The sequence below is a fragment of the Hippopotamus amphibius genome, chromosome 11 (genome assembly GCF_030028045.1).
Source record: "Hippopotamus amphibius kiboko isolate mHipAmp2 chromosome 11, mHipAmp2.hap2, whole genome shotgun sequence".
NCBI classification, from domain to species: domain Eukaryota; kingdom Metazoa; phylum Chordata; class Mammalia; order Artiodactyla; family Hippopotamidae; genus Hippopotamus; species Hippopotamus amphibius.
The window spans coordinates 27,622,809-27,645,135 of NC_080196.1; the positions used below are offsets into that span (position 1 = coordinate 27,622,809).

At 38.6% G+C, this 22,327-nt stretch overlaps 1 protein-coding gene across 1 annotated transcript in view; it reads left to right on the forward strand.

The window, feature by feature from the left end:
* PKHD1 (PKHD1 ciliary IPT domain containing fibrocystin/polyductin) overlaps window positions 1–22,327 on the forward strand; it is a 443,114-nt gene that overhangs the window by 301,261 nt on the left and 119,526 nt on the right. The window lies entirely within an intron of this gene.

Consider the following 22,327-nt stretch of genomic DNA (forward strand, 5'->3'; position numbering starts at 1 on the left):
TTGGTAACCATAAATTTGTTTTCTATGTCTGTCTGTTTCTCTTTCGTAAATACGTTCATTTGTATTATTTTTTAGACTCCACATATAAGTGATGTCATATATTATTTGTCTTTCTCTGTCTGACTTACCTAACTTAGTATGACAATCTCTAGGTCCATCCATGTGGCTGAAGATTTCACTATTTTTAAGGCCAAGTAATATGCCATTATGTATATTTACCACATCTTCTTTATCCATTCATCGGTCAATGGGCACTTGGGTTGTTTCCATGTCTTGGCTGTTGTAAGTAGTGCTGCTATGAACATTGGGGTGCATGTATCTTTTTGAATTATAGCTTTCGTCTTTTCTGGATATATGCCCAGGAGTGGGATTGCTGGATCATATGGTAATTCTATTTTTAGTCTTTTAAGGAACCTCCATACTATTTTCCACAGTGGCTGCTCTATGGATACACTCTGTTTGCAATATTTCTTGTTTGTCTGCTTTCTGCTACATTCTCACTTTGGCACTTCCGTGTGGCTCTCTATAACAGCTTCTGTACTGGCTTCCTAAATATTTGATAAATGCAGTTAGGGGGTCAAAAGCATCCTTGCAGGACTTCCTAGGTGGCACAGTGGTTAAGAATCTGCCTGCCAGGGCAGACAGCAGTATCAAGTAGTATCAGCAGTATTTCATCTTGTGGAACTGAAAACCACAGCCACAGAAAGATAGAGAAAATGAAAAAGCAGAGGACTTTGTACCAGATGAAGGGACAGGATAAAAACCCAGAAAAACAACTAAATGAAGAGGAGATAGGCACCCTTACAGAAAAAGAATTCAGAATAATGATGGTGAAGATGATCCAGGACTTTGAAAAAAGACTGGATGCAAAGATCGAAAAGTTTACCAAAGACCTAGAAGAATTAAAGAGCAAACAGAGATATGCAACACAATAACTGAAATGCAAAATACACTAGAAGGAACCAATAGCACATTAGTTGAGGCAGAAGGGTGAATAAGTGACCTGGAAGACAGAATGGTGAAAATCACTGATGCGGAAAAGATAAGGAAAAAAGAATGAAAAGAACTGAAGGCAGCCTAAGATACCTCTGGGACAATGGTAAATGTGCCAACATTCACATTATAGGGGTCCCAGAAGGAGAAGAGAGAGAGAAAGGACCTGAGAAAATACTGGAAGAGATTATAGCTGAAAACTTCCCTAACATGGGAAAGGAAATAGCTACCCAAGTCCAGGAAGTACAGAGAGTCCCAGGCAGGATAAATCCAAGGAGATACAGGCCAAGACATAGTCAAATTGACAAAAATTAAAGGCAGAGAAAAGTTATTAAAAGCAACAAGGGAAAAATGGCAAATAACATACAAAGGAACTCCCATAAGGGTAACAGCTGATTTCTCAGCAGAAACCCTGCAAGCCAGAAGGGAGTGGCACGATATATTTCAAGTGATGAAAGGGAAGAACCTGCAACCAAGAATACTCTACCCAGCAAGGATCTCATTCAGATTCGACAGAGAAATCAAAAGCTTTACAGACAAGCAACAGCTAAGAGAATTCAGCACCACCAAACCAGCCCTACAACAAATGCTAAAGGAACTTCTCTAAGCAGGAAACATAAGAGAAGAAAAGGACCTATAAAAACAAAAACAAAACAATTAAGAAAATGTTAATAGGAACACACATATCAATAATTACCTTAAATGTAAATGGACTAAATGCACCAACCAAAAGACACAGACTGGCTGAATGGATACAAAAACAAGACCCATATATATGCTGTCTACAAGAGACTCACTTCAGACCTAGGGACACATGTAGATGGAAAGTGAGGGGATGGAAAAAGATATTCCATGCAAATGAAAATCAAAAGAAAGCTGGAGTAGCAATAGTCACATCAGATAAAATAGACTTTAAAATGAAAAATGTTACAATGGACAAGAAAGGACATTACATAAAGATCAAGGGATCCATCCAAAAAGAGGAGATAACAATTATAAATATATATGCACCCAATATAGGAGCACCTCAGTACATAAGGCAAATGCTAACAACTATGAAGGAGGAAATGCAAGGCAGAAATAGAGACACAGATGTAGAGAACAAACACATGGACACCAAGTGGGGAAAGTGGGGAGGGTTGGGGGGGGATGAACTGGGAGATTGGGATACCAAATTGTACACTCTAAATATATGCTGTTTATTGTCTGTTAACTGTATCTCAATAAAAGTTATAAAAAAAAAAAGAATCTGCCTGCCAATGCAGGGGACACGGGTTCGAGCCCTGCTCTAGGAAGATCCTACATGCTGCAGAGCAACTAAGCCCGTGTGCCACAACTACTGAGCCTGTACTCTAGAGCCCATGAGCCACAACTATTGAGCCCATGTGCTGCAACTGTTGAAGCCCAAGCCACTGCAATGAGGAGACCATGCACCACAATGAAGAGTAGCCCCCGCTCGTAGCAACTAGAGAAAGCCCGTGTGTGGCAATGAAGATCCAATGCAACCAATAAATGAATAAATGAATAAATAAATAAATAAATATATTAAAAAATAAGTATCCTTGCATCTCCTCTTTACCTATATGCTTCATACTGATACTTATAGTTTCCATCACATCTCCCAGAAGACATTCAGTCTCTCCGCCAGCACACACTGATTTTCCCACTGTCTGAATCACTACACCATGTGATTTTTCTGATTTATAATTTTAATAAAAATATGCTTCTTAGTGGTTGATACTAAGCTGCATCAGGTATGTATGTCCTATTCCTCTGGCTTCTATAGGAGAGGAAAATATTGTTTTTTTTTAATTGATTTGTTGTATTACTTCGCATCTAGTGCACAACTGAACACAGAGGAGTTCCGATAAATGCTTGCTACATTAGATTGTTGTATCTTTTCTGGAAATCAAAACTTATTGAGACTGTTGACTCAATGGCATCTTGTCTAATAAATTAGAATCTTGAATCTATAATTGTTTTGCTATATATTATACTGTCACATTATTATATTATAACAATTTAGTTAGAATATTAGAATGTAGAGCTGGTGGCCTTATTCATTTATTAGCAGGAGTTCAGGATCACTTTTGTAGTCTCCAAAAGAAGATGGTTCCTTCTGGTCCAATGAACTAGTGGGTCCCCATCTCAGGTTGGCTACTGTGTCCACGCTAGGAAAAGACTTATGAGTTAGGAAGGGATGAGGGAAATAGATTTCTACAATGAAAATGAGCTTGAACTTTGAGGGAAGGCAGATTAAAATACTTCTAATTATGCAATTAACTAAGTGTACAATTTTGGGTATTCTCTCTGTGTCTCAGTTTCTTTTTCTACAATATGAGAATAATAATGCCTGGTTAATAGAGTAGTTATAAGGATTAAGTGAATTAATGTGTTTAAAGCACTTAGCCCAGTTTCTGGCACCAAGTCAGCCTCAAGACATGGTAGTTATTGTGGTAATCAGGATTCTTTCAGTCGAAAGTTAGAGTAAAGGCAACCCTTCTTCGTCTACTTGGGAGATTGCATTGGGCCCTCCCTCCATCTCTCCTGTTTCTCTATTTCAACCTCTTTTGTTTCTGCTGAGAGGTTTGCACATTCCATAGGGTGCAAATGAACCCAGAGCTGTTGGCTTTCCGAGCTTTACCACCAGAGAGGACATTTCTCTTTTCCCTTAGTTTCAATTCAAAAGTCTAGGTGACTACAGTTGATAACACTGTATTGTATGATTTGCTAAGAGAGTAGAACTTAAGTGTTCTCACCCAACAAGAGAAGAGGGTGAATATGTGAGGTGACAGATGTGTTAATTAGCTCAATGGAGGGGGGGAGATCCTTTCATAATGTGTACATATATCAAATCATCACATTATACGCTTTAAATATCTTACAATTTTGTTTTTGATTATATCTCATAAAGCTGGAAAAGGGGAAGGGTTTTCACCAACGAAGTCAGGTGGGATCCTTTGCCCACCCTTTGGCAAAAGGTTTGTGAGATTATACTCTGCAGCTCTCACTAGGACCACTTAGCATGGTGCGTGAGGAGAGCAGTTCACTTTAGAGATGTGATGGACTTCCTGGAATGAAGGAGAAAGGAGGTCAGGTAGACAGTTGACACCTATGACAGCTATTCTCTCTTTTTTTTTTAAAGATTTATTTTATTATTTACTTATTTTATTTTTGGCTGCATTGGATCTTCATTGCTGTGGGCAGGCTTTCTCTAGTTGTGGTGAGCGGGGGTGCCTCTTTGTTCTGGTGCTCAGGTTTCGCATTGTGGTGGCTTCTCTTGTTGTGGGGCATGGGCTCTAGGCGTGAAGGCTTCAGTAGTTGCGGCTCATGGGCTCAGTAGTTGTGGCTCGCAGGCTCTAGAGCTCAGGCTCAGTTGTGGTGCACGGTCTTAGTTGCTCCGCTGCATGTGGGATCTTCCTGGAGCAGGGCTCGAACCCGTGTCTCCTGCATTGGCAGGCAGATTCTTAACCACTGCACCACCTGGGAAGCCCGCAACAGCTATTCTTGTTGTCATCACCACCATCAACATCATTACAGGATTCAATTTCTTTAAACATCTCACATAGTCCAGTGCAGTCTGAGAGTCCTCAGCAGATTTTGATGACAATTGACAAAAGAAAGTTTAAACTGGAGTTTAAAAAAAAAGCTTCAGTATTACTAGAGTTCAGAAGTCTATGGCCACTCTTATTCCTAAGGGGAAAACATTTTGGCATCTGGACACTCTGAGCCTGTGGTCAAACACCGCTATTATCATTAAGACCTCCCCAAAGTTTAGTTAAATTCATTTAAGTTGTAGGTGCTTCTATATGAATGTTTTATACATGGTGGTAAACACTTTTAAATCAAATTGGAAGTATATTTTTTTCATTCTTTGTAATTATGTTCTTTTGACCAAAAGTATTATATTTTCCCTAAACTAGGTAAAATATAATGCCAGAATAAAGGAAACTGCTGATATTTTGTTTATACTTTTCAAAAGTTATCTTTCAGGAGACTTCTGCAGTGATTACTGTTTCCTCTCTCTTCTCATATGGTTTCCATTTAGGTCCAATTATGTTGCAAACAACTCTTTTAATTTTTTTGTTTATTTATTAATTTCGGTGTATTTTGCTTAGAACGAGCAGGTCTCTGCTCTTCCCTGTAGCTATATGATTCTTATTAGTATTAATCAGACACATGAAATAGGACTGGGATTCAAATCCTTAAGCTAGGATTTCTTGAAATGGTTGAAGGGCAGTCAAGGACTGCAAGTGGAAAGAGTAGATACTGCAATTTAAGGAATCCTGAATACTGATCTTTGACTAGCAGAACTTTCTAGGCTATCGACATGAGGACCAAAATTTTCTCTGAAGTTACCATCCTGGCTATGTGTACACAGAAAGGGCCATGCTCCCTTGCCATCTGTGTATGTTCTTATGAGATATAGAATCCCAAGGCTTCAGAAGTAGAGAGGAGAAAGAAATTTTCATGGATATGTAAGGTTTTGGAAGCCTTCATGAAATAGATTGACTTAAGTTCATTTATGTTATTTTATTTTTTTATTTTTTATTTTTTGGGGGGGTACATCAGGTTCAATCATCTGTTTTTATACACATATCCCCATATTCCCTCCCTTCCTTGACTCCCTCCCCCTCGAGTCCCCCCCACCCTCCCCGCCCCAGTCCTCTAAGGCATCTTCCATCCTTGAGTTGGGCTCCCTTTGTTATACAACAACTTCCCACTGACTATTTAACAGTTGGTAGTATATATATGTCTGTGCTACTCTCTCACTTCGTCTCAGTTTCCCCTTCACCCCCCGCCCCCTCCCATACCTCGAGGGGACCTCCAGTCCATTCTCTGTATCTGCATCCTTGTTCTTGTCACTGAGTTCATCAGTACCATTTTTAGATTCTGTATATGTGAGTTAGCATACAATATTTGTCTTTCTCTTTCTGACTTACTTCACTATGTATGACAGATTGTAGTTCTATCCACCTCATTACATATAGCTCCATCTCATCCCTTTTCATAGCTGAGTAATATTCCATTGTATATATATGCCACATCTTCTGTATCCATTCATTTGTTGATGGGCATTTAGGTTGCTTCCATGTCCTGGCTATTGTAAAGAGTGCTGCAATAAACATTATGGTACAAGTTTCTTTTGGGATCATGCTTTTCTTTGGGTATATGCCCAGGAGTGGGATGACTGGATCATATGGTAGTTCTATTTGTAGTTTATTAAGGAACCTCCAAATTGTTTTCCATAGTGGCTCTACCAACTTACAGTCCCACCAACAGTGCAGGAGAGTTCCCTTTTCTCCACACCCTCTCCAACATTTGTTGTTTCCAGATTTTGTGATGATGGCCATTCTGACTGGTGTGAGGTGATCCCTCATTGTGGCTTTGACTTGCATTTCTCTGATGATGAGTGATGTTGAGCATCTTTTCATGTGTGTGTTGGCCATCTGTATGTCTTCTTTGGAGAAATGTCTATTTAGGTCTTCTGCCCACTTGTGGATTGGGTTATTTGCTTTTTTGGTATTAAGTTTCATGAGCTGTTTGTATATTTTGGAGGTTAATCCTTTGTCCGTTGTTTCATAGGCAATTATTTTTTCCCATTCTGAGGGCTGCCTTTTAGTCTTGTTTATGGTTTCTTTTGCTGTGCAAAAGCTTTTAAGTTTCATGAGGTCCCATTTGTTTATTCTTGATTTTATTTCCATTCTTCTAGGAGGTGGGTCAAAAAGGATGTTGCTTTGATGTATGTCATAGAGTGTTCTGCCTATATTTTCCTCTAGGAGTTTTATAGTGTCTGGCCTTACATGTAGGTCTTTAATCCATTTGGAGTTTATTTTTGTGTATGGTGTTAGGAAGTGTTCTAATTTCATTCTTTTACATGTTGCTGTCCAGTTTTCCCAGCACCACTTATTGAAGAGGCTGTCTTTTTTCCATTGTATACTCATGCCTCCTTTGTCAAAGATAAGGTGCCCATATGTGTTTGGGCTTACTTCTGAGTTCTCTATTCTATTCCATTGATCTTCCTTTCTATGTTTGTGCCAGTACCATACTGTCTTGATCACTATGGCCTTGTAGTATAGTTTGAAGTCAGGAAGCCTGATTCCACCAACTCCATTTTTCCTTCTCAAGATTGCTTTGGCTATTCGGGGTCTTTTGCATTTCCATACAAATCGTAAGATTTCTTGCTCTAGTTCTGTGAAAAATGCCATTGGTAATTTGATCGGGATTGCATTGAATCTGTAAATTGCTTTGGGTAGTACAGTCATTTTCACGATGTTGATTCTTCCAGTCCAGGAACATGGTATGTCTCTCCATCTGTTTGTGTCGTCTTTGATTTCTTTCATCAATGTCTTAAAGTTTTCTGCATACAGATCTTTTGCCTTCTTAGGCAGGTTTATTCCTAGGTATTTTATTCTTTTGGTTGCAATGGTGAATGGGAGAGTTTCCTTAATTTCTCTTTCTGCTCTTCTGTTGTTAGTGTATAGGAATGCAAGAGATTTCTGTGCATTAATTTTGTATCCTGCTACCTGACTAAACTCATCAGTTAGTGCTAGCAGTTTTCTGGTAGAGTCTTTAGGGTTTTCTATATATAATATCATGTCATCTGCAAAGAGTGACAATTTTACTTCTTCTTTTCCAATTTGGATTCCTTTGATTTCTTTTTCTTCTCTGATTGCTGTGGCTAAAACTTCCAAAACTATGTTGAATAATAGTGGTGAGAGTGGACACCCTTGTCTTGTTCCTGTTCTTAGAGGGAATTCTTCCCGTTTTTCCCCATTGAGAACGATGTTGGCTTTTGGTTTTTCATATATGGCTTTGATTATGTTGAGGTAATTTCCTTCTATGCCCATTTTCTGGAAAGCTTTTATCATAAGTGGATGTTGAACTTTGTCAAAAGCTTTTTCTGCATCTATTGAGATGATCATATGGTTTTTATCCTTCAATTTGTTGATATGATGTATCACGTTGGTTGATTTGCATATATTGAAGAATCCTTGCATCCCAGGGATAAACCCCACTTGATCATGGTGTATGATTTTTTTAATGTGCTGTTGGAGTCTGTTAGCTAGTATTTTGTTGAGGATTTTTGCATCTATATTCATCAGTGATATTGGTCTGTAGTTTTCTTTTTGTGTGACATCTTTGCCTGGTTTTGGTATCAGGGTGATGGTAGCCTCGTAGAATGAGTTTGGGAGTGTTCCGCCTTCTGCAATATTTTGGAAGAGTTTGAGAAGGATAGGTGTTAACTCTTCTCGAAATGTTTGATAGAATTTGCCCATGAACCCATCTGGTCCTGGGCTTTTGTGTGTTGGGAGATTTTTAATCACTGCCTCAATTTCCGTACTTGTGATTGGTCTGTTCATGGTTTCTATTTCTTCCTGGTTCAGTCTTGGAAGATTGTATTTTTCTAAGAATGTATCCATTTCTTCCAGGTTATCCAATTGATTGGCATATAGTTGCTTGTAGTAGTCTCTCATGATGTTTTGTATTTCTGAGGTGTCCGTTGTTACTTCTCGTTTTTCATTTCTAATTCTGTTGATTTGCGTCTTCTCCCTTTTTTTCTTGATGAGTCTGGCTAATGGTTTATCCATTTTGTTAATCTTCTCAAAGAACCAGCTTTTAGTTTTATTTATTTTTCTTATGGTTTCTTTCCTTTCTTTTTCATTTATTTCTGCTCTGATCTTTATGATTTCTTTCCTTCTGCTCACTTTGGGGTTTCTTTGTTCTTCTTTCTCTAGTTGTTTTAGGTGTAAGGTTAGGTGGTTTATTCAATAATTTTCTTGTTTCTTAAGGTAGGACTGTATTGCTATAAACTTCCCTCTTAGAACTGCTTTTGCTGCGTCCCATAGGTTTTGGGTTGTTGTGTTTTCGTTTTCATTTGTTTCTAGATATTTTTTGATTTCCTCTTTGATTTCTTTAGTGATTCCTTGGTTGTTTAGGAGTGAATTGTTTAGCTTCCATGTGTTTGTATTTTTTGCAGTTTTTTTCCTGTAATTGATATCTAGTCTCATGGCATTGTGGTCTGAGAAGATGCTTGATATGATTTCAATTTTCTTGAATTTGCTGAGGTTTGATTTGTGACCCAAGATGTGATCTATCCTGGAGAATGTTCCATGTGCACTTGAGAAGAAAGTGTATTCTGTCGTTTTTGGATGGAATGTCTTATAAATATCAATTAAGTTGAGATGGTCTAATGTGTCATTTAGAGCTTGTGTGTCTTTATTTATTTTCTGTTTGGATGATCTGTCCATTGATGTAAGTGGGGTGTTCAAGTCTCCCACTGTTATTGTGTCACTGTCGATGTCCCCTTTTATAGCTGTTAGCATTTGCCTTATGTATTGAGGTGCTCCTATATTGGGGGCATAGATATTTACCATTGTGATATGTTCTTCTTGAATGGATCCCTTGATCATTAAGTAGTGTCCTTCCTTGTCTCTTTTCATAGTCTTTACTTTCAAGTCTAATTTGTCTGATATGAGTATTGCTACTCCAACTTTCTTTTGACTTCCATTTGCATGGAATATCTTTTTCCATCCCTTTCCTTTCAGTCTATATGTATCCCTTGGTCTGAAGTGGGTTTCTTGTAGGCAGCATATAGAAGGGTCTTGTTTTTGGATCCATTCAGCCAGTGTGTGTCTTTTGGTTGGAGCATTTAATCCGTTTACATTTAAAGTGATTATTGACATGTGTGTTCCAATTACCATTTTCTGAATTGTTTTGGGTTTGTATTTGTAGGTGTTTTCCTTTTCTTGTGTGTCCTACTTAGAGAAGTTCCTTTAGCACTTGTTGTAAGGCTGGTTTGGTGGTGCTGAATTCTCTTAACTTTTGCTTGTCTGGAAAGCTTTTGATTTCTCCCTCAAACCTGAATGAGATTCTTGCTGGGTAGAGTATTCTTGGCTGTAGGTTTCTCTCTTTGAGGACTTTCAGTATATCCTGCCATTCCCTTCTGGCCTGCAGAGTTTCTGTAGATAGGTCGGCTGTTATCCTGATGGGTTTTCCCTTATATGTTGTTTGTTGCTTTTCTCTTGCTGCTTTTAATATTTTTTCTTTGTGTTGAATTGTCGTTAGTTTGATTAATATGTGTCTTGGTGTATTTCTCCTTGGGTTTATTCTGTATGGGACTCTCTGTGCTTCTTGGACTTGGTTCATTATTTCCTTTCCCATGTTGGGGAAGTTTTCCACTATAACCTCTTCGAATATTTTCTCAGACCCTTTCTTGTTTTCTTCTTCTTCTGGGATGCCTATAATTCGAATGTTGGTACGTTTAAGGTTATCACTGAGGTCTCTGAGACTGTCTTCTATTCTTTTTATTCTTTTTTCTTTTTCCTGCTCTGTGGCGTTTATTTCCCCCATTCTATCTTCCATCTCACTTATTCGTTCTTCTGCCTCAGTCATTCTGCTGAGTATTTTTAATTTCAGTTATTTTGTTATCCATTGCTGTTTGTTTTTCTGAGTTCTTATGAACTGTTTCTTGTACTTTATTTTGTTATCGAGATTTTGTATCATTTTTACTATCATTACTCTAAATTCTTTTTCAGGCATTTTTCCTATTTCCTCCTCATTTATTTGGTCTTGTGGGTTTTTTTCCTGCTCCTTTGCCTGCATGGTGTTTCTTTGTTTCCTCATGGTTGTCCAAACTTTTGGGGTTGCTTGTCCTGCTGGTGTTGGGGGGGTTGCCTATGGAGGTGTGGGGCAGCTGTGGCTCACCTAGGAGACAGAGGCACTGGCAGCAGGGGTTCTCCATTTATGTTTTTAATATAAAGTTTGGAATAATAAGTTAAATAATTCCTTTTTATCTTTGTCTAGGAAATTGTGAGGTGATCTGGGGTTTACATAGCTGGATAGTCAAATTTTCATTAAATATTAACTAACAATATCAAAGTTGAATAGCCACAGAAGATAGGAGTACAAAATCATTTACAGGGCAGTAGTATCTATTGTGTCAAAATGATAAACAGAAAGGGGGCTGCGTGTTCAGTGGAGAAGAGATTCCCATGGATGACTTCTTGAAGGCAAAGGAACTCCAGCAGGTTTTTAAGACTGAAGAGCAGAATAAGGGCAATGATATTTTAAGTGAGAAGTGAGAAACACATTATCTGTTTCCTGGCAGAGTGAGTAGATTCATCAGGCTGGAGCAGAACACTTACATAAGGGAGTTGGGGGATGAGACTTTATTTTCTTCTTAGTTTATATTAGGGTTCATGTTTTGTATTTTTCTGTGGGTTTTGACAAATATATAATGACATGTATCCATCCTTATAGTATCACACAGAAGACTTTTACAGCCCTAAAAATCTCCTGTGCCTCCATAGGGAATGAGGTTTTTTTTTGTTTTTTTGTTTTTTTTAACTTTTTATTTTTTACAATAAACTGCGTATATTTAGAGTGTACAATTTGGTATCCAGATCTCCCAATTCATTCCCCCCCCCAACCATCCCCATAGGGAATGAGTTTTAATCTCATTTTCACAAAGATCTTTCCTGAACATTGTGGTGACTTATTGTCTGAAAAGCTCTATTCAACAATATAAACAAAATAAAAAGATTATCCCAGTGACAATGGCCATGAAGGAAAGGATTGATTTCAGTTATACTGCTAATTGGCTTTGGTGTGACTTTATACTCATCACCTGATTTTCTTTCCTTTTTTAAAAATTATTTATTTATTTATTTATTTATTTATTTATCTATTTGCTGCATTGAGTCTTCATTGCTGTGCAGGCCTTCTCTAGTTGCAGCGAATGGGGGCTACTCCTCGTTGTGGTGTGCTGGCTTCTCATTGCAGTGGCTTCTCTTGTTGCGGAGCACAGGCTCTAGGCATGCAGGCTTCAGTAGTTATGGCACATGGGCTCAATAGTTGTGGCTTACGGGGTTTAGAGTACAGGCCCAGTAGTTGTGCACACGAGCTTAGTTTGCTCTGAGGCATGTGGGATCTTCCCGGCCCAGGGATCGAACCCATGTCCCCTGTATTGGCAGGTGGATTCTTAATCACTGTGCAACCTGGGAAGCCCCCACCTGATTTTCCTTTTAAAAAGCATTTTTTTCCTACTTCAGTATACTACCTGGTAAGTTAGAAAATTTAGATTTAAGTGAAAATAACTAATAAACTGAACTTCCATTGGTGAACTGGCATTTTTAATGCACATCTTTCCTATTTTCTGTTTTCTGTGCATGCATTATTTTTATTAAAAAATAAATGGGGCATATTATTTTGTATCCTGATATTTTCAGTCAATACATAATGAACACAATTCATTGTAATTCAGTGCTCTGCTACAATGTGCTTTTTTAAAAAATTTTATTTATTTATTTATTATTTTTTTGGGGGTACACCAAGTTCAATCATCTGTTTTTATACACATATCCCCATATTCCCTCCCTCCCTCGACTCCCCCCCATCCTCGAGTTCCCCCCACCCTCCCCATCCCAGTCCTCTAAGGCATCTTCCATCCTCGAGTTGAACTCCCTTTGTTATACAACAACTTCCCACTGGCTATCTATTTTAGAGTTGGTAGTATATATATGTCTGTGCTACTCTCTCACTTCGTCTCAGTTTCCCCTTCACCCACCGCCCCCTCCCATACCTCGAGTTCTCCAGTCCATTCTCTGCATCTGCGTCCTTGTTCTTGTCACTGAGTTCATCAGTACCATTTTTAGATTCCGTATATGTGAGTTAGCATACAATATTTGTCTTTCTCTTTCTGACTTACTTCACTCTGTATGACAAACTCTAGGTCTATCCACCTCATTACATATAGCTCTACAATGTGCTTTTTAATGGCTACATAATAATCCACTGTATGTGTCATAAACCTCATAAATTCGTGGATTGTCATAATATAGTCAATGAAATGTGGGAGTTTTGATTTTTATTGCAGGTGAAGAACTAAGAATCAAACAGGTGGGGTGATGACATTTAATGGAAAGAACTTGATCAGGAGCCTTCCTTTGCCCTAATTCAACCTCTGACTCTATTTAGTTATCTAATCTTGAGTTTTGTTATTTATTCTCTCTGAATACTTGTTTCTTTACCTTTAAAAGCTAGGGAGTTGCTTTTTTATTTTGTAGCTATGAGTTTTCTAGGATGTCATAGCAAATCAGAAAATCATGTCTTACAAAGGTTAAGACTAAATTCTTTACTTAAAATTGCAACACTTCACAATAGTCTTTTCTCTCTCTTTTTTTAGATTATTTATTTATTTTATTTTTGGCTGCATTGGGTTTTCGTTGCTGCACACGGGCTTTCTCTAGTTGTGGCATGCAAGAGCTATTCTTCCTTGAAGTGCACAGGTTTCTCATTGTGGTGGCTTCTCTTGTTGCGGAGCACAGGCGCTAGGCTCCTGGGTTTCAATAGTTGCAGCATGTGGGCTCAGTAGTTGTGGTGCATGGACTTAGTTGCTCTGTGACATGTGGGATATTCCTGGACCAGGGCTCAAACCCCTATCCCCTGCATTGGCAGGCAGATACTTAACCACTGTGCCACCAGGGAAGCCCCTTTTCTCTCTTTTTCACTCTCTCTTTTTCTCTGTCTAACCTCAGGCACACAGATTTAAATTAATTATAATCTTTGGTTCTTAACAGACTCATATCATTGGCCCAAGAATGACCCCCTTTTATTTCTTGTTTTCTTTTTTTTGGTGTTAATCTTATATATGAAACATCTGTGAATTCTCCATCTACATAGTAGACTCTTTGAATATGTTTACTAGTCAAAATCTAAGTTGTTATTTTTTAGTGCAAATGGCATATGCTTTATTTACCATTCTGTCTCTAGCACCTACTATAGTGTCTGGCACATACTGTTGCTCAGATGATATATGCTACTCAATTGAATGACCTACACATGGACCTGTTGCCTGAATGAAACTTTGATGGTAGAGGAGATCTATTGTCAACACTTGCTAAAGTGTGGACATTTGCAAAAGAGGCAGGAGATTAATATAAATTTATGCCATCAAAGTTGGTAATGACTATGAATGGAGAATAAAACAGATTCCCTGGGAAAAGCTAGGCAGCAGCGGACGACTGAACAAAAATTTTATTAAACGTGAGTTAAAAAACGAAAAATGGACATCATAGATAGGAAGAAAGATGGCGGTGAAGTAGAAGGACATGGAATGCATCCCTCTCCACAGATGCATCAGGAATACATCAAAAGATTCAATAAATCCCACAGAGAACCAGCTGAACACCAGCAGAAGACCTTGGACACCAGAAAGGACTGCAAAGATCCTGACATAACTGGGTGGGACAGAGTGGGGAGAAAAAGGAGAAAGAGGAAGAGAAGAAAGGAAAGAGATAGGTCCCACACCCTGGGGCAGGGGATCTGAAACAGAGGAGAGATTGCCGAATTCAGAGAAATGTCCCTTATCTGATGGGGAAACCCCTTCTCCAATGGGGAATTTCCCTGGGTCAGAAGGGAGGCATTTGGGACTGTTCAAAGAGGGTGAAGTGGCTGAGCTGCAGCAGATGGGAAAGATTGAGAAACACACAGAGGGTCTGCACCATGGCTCAGTGTGTTTGGACTGAGATGTCAGTTCACAGCTGAACAGGGGGTCTGGGAGCTGGTACATGGCAACTGGAGAGCTGGTTCTGGGTGTGAAACATTGTTGGCAGTGGGGAAACAGACTGAGAGGACAGGAGGGAAGAAATCCGCAGCGGAGAAGGCCTACCACAGAAAGCTGGGTGGCCACGGTGGTGGCTCGATACTGCTGACTCACAAGCAGAGGGGAGGAGCCACGGGTGTAGCCTCTCTCTCAGTGCCTGTGACAAACAAAGGAAGGGCCACTCTGGGCCTGGCTAACACAGTCAGGGATAGCAAAGGCCCCTGGGCAGGGCTGGCCTAGAATGCCTGCAGCCGAGAGCCAAAAGTCTGCAGATTGGCCCAGCTCTGGAGACATTCTGTTTACACCTGAGCTGCCAGCATCCCTCTGCAACAGGCGCTGCCACACCCAGGCAGGGTGCCACAGTGGAGTCGTAGAGGAGCAGGGGGAGCCATGGTTGTAGTCACTCTCTGGCCTGAGCCGCCAGCATCCCTCTGCAACAGGCACCAGCCGAACCACCCGAGCTGCTGCGACCCAGGCAGGGCACCACTGCTCATGCACTCCCAGGGGAAGGAGCCACTATTGTACCCTCTCTAGACCCACACAGTGGCGCTTATAGATGAACAATAAAGGAAGCTCTGCTGGTTGCAGAGTAATACAAAAAGCCCAAGGTGGGTAGAAGGACACTTACAGCTGAGACCCCAAGGAAACAGAAATATTATTATTAATTCTATTGATCTGGTCCATTCTGGGGTCAGTTCTACCTTTTTTTTTTTTTTTTATTAATTACAATCTTAGTCCTAAGGGATGTACATGTTTTATAACATATTTTTTATTCTATTTTTATTTTTAGCTTTTTTATATATTTCTCTTTCTAGCTAAGTTTTATGTAGTGCTGACAGTATCTCTCCTATCTTCTTTTTATCTCTATCTTTTATACATTTCTATTTTTTCTTTTTCTTTTCATATTTCCAGTCACACTGTGCTCTTCTGTTGCCTTGTCTTGTATCCTTTTTTAGTTTCTTTTATCTTAATATACTTACAATCAATATTATTGCTCGGCTCTGTTTCCTTGCTTTATTCTCCAGATGACACACTGCTATAGTTTTTATTATTAGGTTTGGTCTTTATCTTAGTTCTGATTATAATTGTCTGATTTTGTTTTGGGAATCTTCAGTCTGTCCGATTGTACTCTTGATCTTTATTATATTTGATCCTAGCTTTCAAAATCTCCCTGGATTTGTGTTTGTGTGTGTGTGGTGTTTTTTTTTTAGTTTTTAATTTTTTTTGGTTTTGAATTTCTGTTGGTTTGCTCTGTGATTTTCTGATTGCATACTGGGGTTCTTCCATCAGGTCTTTTTAGTGCCATATATTCTATTGGATTCATTATTTGTGTGTCTTATACATGTATGTGTTTCCTTGATTGGTATTTTTTTGACTCAACACTCTGCCATTAGTCTGGGGCTTGGACAGTCTTCTTTAAACCCCTTTATTGCTGGGACAAGCAACCTCTGAAGTCTGGACTACTCCATTAGAAGTCAAGTAGGACGATCTGGGGAGGGAGCACTGAATCCAGGATGCTAGACTACTAGGGAGTCCTCAGATACAGGAAAGATTAACTGCAGAGAACTCTCATGGAGCCCTGTATCAGAGTCTCTAAGACCCGACCTTGTCTGACTGTCTGCAACTGCCGGTGCTGGACACCTCACACCAAACTACAAACAAGACAGGAACACAAACACACCCATCAGCACACAGACTACCTAAAGACATATTAACCTCACAGATACCCTAAAACACACCAGCTGACACAGCCCTGCTCATCAGAGAGAAAAGATACAGAGCCACACACCAGAAAGCAGACACCAGACCCCCCCACCAGGAAGCCTACTCAAGACACTGGACAAACTCCACCACAGGGGGAAGAGGGCAGAAACAATTACTTCCAGGCAGCATAGGGAAAGGAGAGAGCAAATCCTATAAATTAGACAAAATGAGAAAACAAAGAAACACCATGCAGGCAAAGGAGGAGGAAAAAAACCCACGAGACCAAATAAATGAAGAGGAAATAGGAAAATTGCCTGAAAAAGAATTCAGAGTAATGATAGTACAGATGATCCAAAATCTTGACCATAAAATAGAGAAAATACAAGAAACAGTTAATAAGGACTCAGAAGAACTAAAGAGCAAACAAACAGGAATCGACAACAAAATAACTGAAACTAAAAATACTCTAGATGGTATAAGCAGCAGCAAACTGAGGCAGAAGAATGAATAAGTGAGTTGGAAGATAGAATGGGGGAAATAACTGCAACAGAGCAGGAAAGGGAAAAAAGAATAAAAAGAATAGAAGACAGTCTCAGAGATCTTGGTGACAACATTAAGCGCACCAGCATTCGAATCATAAGCATCCCAGAAGAAAAAGAAAAAAAGAAAGGGTCTGAGAAAATTGAAGAGATTATAGTGGAAAACATCCCCAACATGGAAAGGAAATAATTAATCAAGTCCAAGAAGCACAGAGAGTCCCATACAGAATAAACCCAAGGAGAAATACACTGAGGCACATATTAATCAAACTAATGAAAATTGAACACAAAGACAAAATATTAAAAGCAGCAAGAGAAAAGCAACAAATAACATAAAAGGGAAAACCCATAAGGATAACAGCTGATCTTTCTGCAGAAACTCTGCAGGTCAGAAGGGAATGGCAGGATATACTGAAAGTCCTGAAAAAGAAAAACGTACAGCCAAGAATATTCTACCCAGCAAAGATCTCATTCAGATTCGACAGAGAAATCAAAAGCTTTACAGACAAGCAAAAGTAAAGAGAATTCAACACCACCAAACCAGCCTTACAACAATTGTTAAAGGAACTTTTTAAAGTAGGAAACACAAGAGAAGGAAAAGACCTACAAAAACAAACCCAAAATAATTAAGAGAATGGTAATAGGAACACATGTCAGTAATCACCTTAAATGTAAATGGATTAAACACTCCAACCAAAAGACACAGACTGGCTGAATGGATACAAAAACAAGACCCTTCTATATGCTACCTATAAGAAACCCACTTCAGACCAAGAGACACATATAGACCAAAAGTAAACGGACAGAAAAAGATATTCCATGCAAATGGAAGCCAAAAGAAAGCTGGAGTAGCAATACTAAGACAAATTAGACTTTAAAGTAAAGACTATTACAAGAGACAAGGAAGGACACTACATAATGATCAAAGGATCAATCCAAGAAGAACATATAACAATTGTAAATATCTATGCACCCAACATAGGAGCACCTCAATACATAAGGCACGTGCTAACAGCCATTAAAGGGGAAATCGACAGTAACACAATAATAGTAGGAGACTTTAACACCCCACTTACATCAATGGACAGATCATCTAAACAGAAAATAAATAAGGACACACAAGCTTTAAATGACACATTAGACCATCTCAACTTAATTGATATTTATAGGACATTCCATCCAAAACAACAGAATACACTTTCTTCTCAAGTGCACATGGAACATTTTCCAGAATAGATCACATCTTGGGTCACAAATCAAACCTCAGCAAATTCAAGAAAATTGAAAATCATATCAAGCATCTTCTCTGACCACAACGCCATGACACTAGACACCAATTACCTGAAAAAACTGTAAAAAATACAAGCACACAGAAGCTAAACAATATGCTATTAAACAACCAAGAAATCACTAAAGAAATCAAAGGGGAAATAAAAAAATATCTAGAAACAAATGACAATGAAAACACAACAACCCAAAACCTATGGGGTGCAGCAAAAGCAGTTCTAAGAGGGAAGTTTATAGCAATACAGTCCTACCTTAAGAAACAAGAAAAATGTTGAATAAACAACCTAGCCTTACACCTAAAACAATTAGAGAAAGAAGAACAAAGAAACCCCAAAGTGAGCAGAAGGAAAGAAATCATAAAGATCAGAGCAGAAATAAATGAAAAAGAAAGGAAGGAAACAATAGCAAAGATCAATGAAATTAAAAGCTGGTTCTTTGAGAAGATTAACAAAATTGATAAACCATTAGCCAGACTCATCAAGAAAAAAAGGGAGAAGATGCAAATCAAGAGAATTAGAAATGAAAAAGGAGAAGTAACAACAGACACCACAGAAATACAAAAGATCATGAGAGACTACTACAAGCAACTATATGGCAATCAATTGGATAACCTGGAAGAAATGGATAAATTCTTAGAAAAGTACAATCTTCCAAGACTGAACCAGGAAGAAAGAAAATATGAGCAGACCAATCACAAGTACGGAAATTGAGACTGTGATTCAAAATCTCCCAACAAACAAAAGCCAAGGGCCAGATGGATTCACAAGCGAATTCTATCATTTAGAGAAGAGCTAACGCCTATCCTTCTCAAACTCTTCCAAAATATAGCAGAAGGAGGAACACTCCCAAACTCATTCTAAGAGGCCACCATCACCCTGATACCAAAACCAGGCAAAGATGTCACAAAAAAAGAAAATTACAGACCAATATCACTGATGAATATAGATGCAAAAATCCTCAACAAAATACTAGCTAACAGACTCCAACAGCACATTAAAAAGATCATACCCCATGATCAAGTGGGGTTTATCCCTGCAATGCAAGGATTCTTCAGTATATGCAAATCAATCAATGTGATACATCATATCAACAAATTGAAGGATAAAAACCATATGATCATCTCAATAGATGCAGAAAGAGCTTTTGACAAAATTCAACATCCATTTGTGATAAAAGCTCTCCAGAAAATGGGCATAGAAGGAAATTACCTCAACATAATCAAAGCCATATATGAGAAACCAAAAGGCAACATCATTCTAAATGGTGAAAAATTGAAAAAATTCCCTCTAAGAACAGGAACAAGACAAGGGTGCCCACTCTCACCATTCTTATTCAACATAGTTTTGGAAGTTTTAGCCACAGCAATCAGAGAAGAAAAAGAAATAAAAGGAATCCAAATCAGAAAAGAAGTAAAATTGTCACTCTTTGCAGATGACCTGATATTATACACAGAAAACCCTACAGTTTCTACCAGAAAACTGCTAGCACTAATCGATGAATTTAGTAAAGTAGCAGGATAAAAAATTAATGCACAGAAATCTCTTGCATGCCTATGTATTAACAATGAAAAAGCAGAAAGAGAAATTAAGGAAACTCTCCCATTTACCCTTGCAACAAAAATAATAAAATACCTAGGATAAACCTGCCTAAGGAGGCAAAAGACCTGTATGCAGAAAAGTATAAGACACTGATGAAAGAAATCAAAGACGATACAAACAGTTGGAGAGACATACCATGTTCTTGGATTGGAAGAATCAACATTGTGAAAATGACTATCCAACCCAAAGCAATTTACAGATTTAACACAATCCCTATCAAATTACCAGTGGCATTTTTCACAGAACTAGAACAAGAAATCTTACGATTTGTATGGAAATGCAAAAGACCCCGAATAGCCAAAGTAATCCTGTGAAGGAAAGACGGAGTTGGTGGAATTAGGCTTCCTGCCTTCAAACTATACCACAAGGCCACAGTGATCAAGACAGTATGGTACTGGCACAAAAACAGAAAGGAAGATCAATGGAACAGAATAGAGAACTCAGAGGTAAACCCAAACACATATGGGCACCTTATCTTTGACAAAGGAGGCAAGAATATACCATGGAAAAAAGACAGCCTCTTCAATAAGTGGTGCTGGGAAAATTGGACAGCAACATGTGAAAGAATGAAATTAGAACACTTCCTAACACCATACATAAAAATAAACTCCAAATGGATTAAAGACCTAAACATAAGGCCAGGCGGTATAAAACTGCTAGAGGAAAACAAAGGCAGAACACTCTATGACATACATCAAAGCACGATCCTTTTTGACCCACCTCCTCGAAGAATGGAAATAAAATCAAGAATAAATAAATTGGACCTAAGGAAACTTAAAAGCTTTTGCACAGCGAAAGAAACCATAAACAAGACAAGAAGACAACCCTCAGAATGGGAGAAAATACTTGCCAACGAAGCAACGGATAGAGGATTAATTTCCAAAATATACAAGCAGCTTAATACCAAAAAAGCAAATAACCCAATCCACAAATGGGCAGAAGATCTAAACAGACATTTCTCCAAAGAAGACATACAGATAGCCAACAAACACATGAAAAGATGCTCAACATCACTAATCAGCAGAGAAATGCAAGTCAAAGCCACAATGAGGTATTACCTTAAACACCGGTCAGAATGGCCATCATCAAAAAATCTAGAAACAGTAAATGTTTCTAGAGAGGGTGTGAAGAAAAGGGAACTCTCTTGCACTGTTGGTGGGAATGTAAGTTGGTACAGCCACTATGGAAAACAGTTTGGTGGTTCCTTAAAAAACTAAAAATAGAACTACCATATGATCCAGTAATCTCACTTCTGGGCATATACCCAGAGAAAACCATAATCCAAAAAGAAACATGTACCATAATGTTCATTGCAGCACTATTTACAATTGCTAGGACATGGAAGCAACCTAAACACCCATCAACAGATGAATGGATAAAGAAGATGTGGCACACATATACAATGGAATATTACTCAGCCATAAGAAAGAATGTAATTGTAATGTATGGAATGTATATGTAATGAAGTGGATAGACCTAGAGTCTGTCATACAGAGTGAAGTAAACCAGAAAGAGAAAAACAAATACTGTATGCTAACTCATATATACAGAACCTAAGAAAAAAACCAGTACTGATGAACCCAGTGACAGGGCAAGAATAAGGATGCAGATGCAGAGAATGGACTGGAGGTCACGGGTTTGGGGCGAGGAGCGAAGGGGAAGCTCTGATGAAGTGAGAGAGTAGCATAGACATATATATACTACCAACTGTAAAATAGATAGCTAGTGGGAAGTTTCTGCATAACAAAGGGAGATGAACTCAATGATGGGTGATGCCTTAGAGGGCCAGGACAGGGAGTGTGGGAGGGAGTTGCGGGAGAGAGGGGATATGGGGATATATGTATAAATACAGCTGACTCGCTTTGGTGTACCTCATAAGCTGGTACAAGAGTGCAAAGCAATCATATTCCAATAAAGAGCTTAAAAAAAAAGAAAAGTGAACTCATTACTCATTGTGATGAAAGCACAGTGGTTGGAACTTAGCACCCTCAAGGAAGGCATACCTTTGTTCCTGCAATAACAGAGGGATGGGGAAGGGAAACTCAAAATAATGTCACTTTTCAAATGAAGATACAAAATTCAGAAGAGTTATGTGACTCCTCAAGGTCACATAGCTACTAAATGGAACCTCTAGGTTTTACACTATCTCTGCTTGACCATGAAGATATGAGCCTTAATGCATGATGTTGAATTGTCTGAAAATGGTATTAGAGATCTTCAGCAAAACTAAGAAAAGATCCCTTCTGAAATACCTTTGTTATTCCAACTGTTTCCCAATGGAGGAAGAAGATTTCCATTTTAGGAAACTGTGGAGCTTTTACTCTTTCTGATTTTACTTTTTCTGATTTTTTTTTTTTTTGGCTGATATTTCATGGCCACAGAATATCTTTGTTATCCCTGTATTGTATACACATAAGCCAGAAGATGAACTCTATTAACATTATTATTATTATTTTTTGCAAGAGTCTTTTTTCTCTGTCTTGAGTTGGTATTTCTTCTTTACTCTCCTTGGTGGGGACTGCTGCTTGCAGTGAATTTCCTCTTCTCCCTGGAGTTAGTAGATCACCTGTGTTGCACTGCCAGTGTACTTCATTCTGTCT